General features: G+C 44.6%; 1 protein-coding gene across 4 annotated transcripts in view; it reads right to left on the bottom strand.

Annotated features, from left to right (window-relative positions):
* Positions 1–1,081, bottom strand: part of CARD8 (caspase recruitment domain family member 8) — a 51,199-nt gene that overhangs the window by 49,629 nt on the left and 489 nt on the right. The window lies entirely within an intron of this gene.

Below are 1,081 nucleotides of genomic sequence, written 5' to 3'. Positions count from 1 at the left end.
GCCACATTTTTTTTTTTTTTTTGAGACAGAGTCTCACTTTGTCACCCTCTGTGGAGTAGTATGGTGTCATAGCTCACAGCAGCCTCAAATTCTCGGGCTCAAGTGATTCTCTTGCCTCAATCTCCCAAGTAGCTGGGACTAGAGGTACCCAACAAAATGCCTGGCTAGTTTTTTAGGGATGGGGTGTCACTCTTGCTCAAGCTGTTCTTGAATTCCCGAGCTCAAGCAATTCACCCACCTTGGCCTCCCAAACTTCTAGGATTATAGGTGTAAGCCATAGCACCTGGCCTGAAATTTTTTAAATAATAGATAAAATATTATTTAAACTATACACCAAATACATAAATTGTTCAGGATGATTAAGGCCAGTTTCTAGATAATGGTTATAGCTAAGAGGGACTGGATACATTCCAGAAAAAATTCATATACTGCTTTGATTTTATTTAAAATATTTTATCACCTAAATCTTATATATTTTCTTTAAAATTCGTCTTTGGGGGCAGAACCCGTAGCTCAGTGGATAGGATGCTGGCCACATACACCAGAGCTGGCGGGTTTGAATCCAGCCCAGGCCTGTCAAACTGTTGCAGGAAGACGAGGCCCAACAGAGAGAAAGAGCACCCAAACACCATAGTTATAAGAGGAAGGGCTTTATTCATTGGCCGGGAGCTTACGGTATAGAAGATTTCCAAATGGCCGTGCTCCGCGACTGGCTTGGTCTTTCTCTTTTTATTGACAGTCAACAAGTTCCACCTCACAGGTACCCTTCCCATTGGCCAGTTTGAATCAAGCGGGAGATGCTACTCCAGCCCCTACAGAACTACAGGATTTCACAGAACTTGGAAATTTCCAAGTTCCAGGAGGTTAAGCCTATAAATTCTCAAGAGCTGAGTCACCATGGAGAGGGCCCTGTAGGTGCATCCTCGTGGTCTCCCTGAGAAGACCTGTTCTCCCAGACCTCGCCCCTCTCCGGTATCCTCTCTCAAAACAACAATGACAACTGCAACCAAAAATAGCAAGGCATTGTGGTGGGCACCTGTAGTCCCAGCTACTTGGGAGGCTGAGGCAAGTGAATCACTTA

Source organism: Otolemur garnettii, unplaced genomic scaffold (assembly GCF_000181295.1).
Source record: "Otolemur garnettii isolate 467f Iridium unplaced genomic scaffold, OtoGar3 scaffold00211, whole genome shotgun sequence".
Lineage (NCBI taxonomy): Eukaryota > Metazoa > Chordata > Mammalia > Primates > Galagidae > Otolemur > Otolemur garnettii.
The sequence above is the reverse complement of the archived record's forward strand: the minus strand, read 5'-3'. Positions and strand labels throughout refer to the sequence as shown.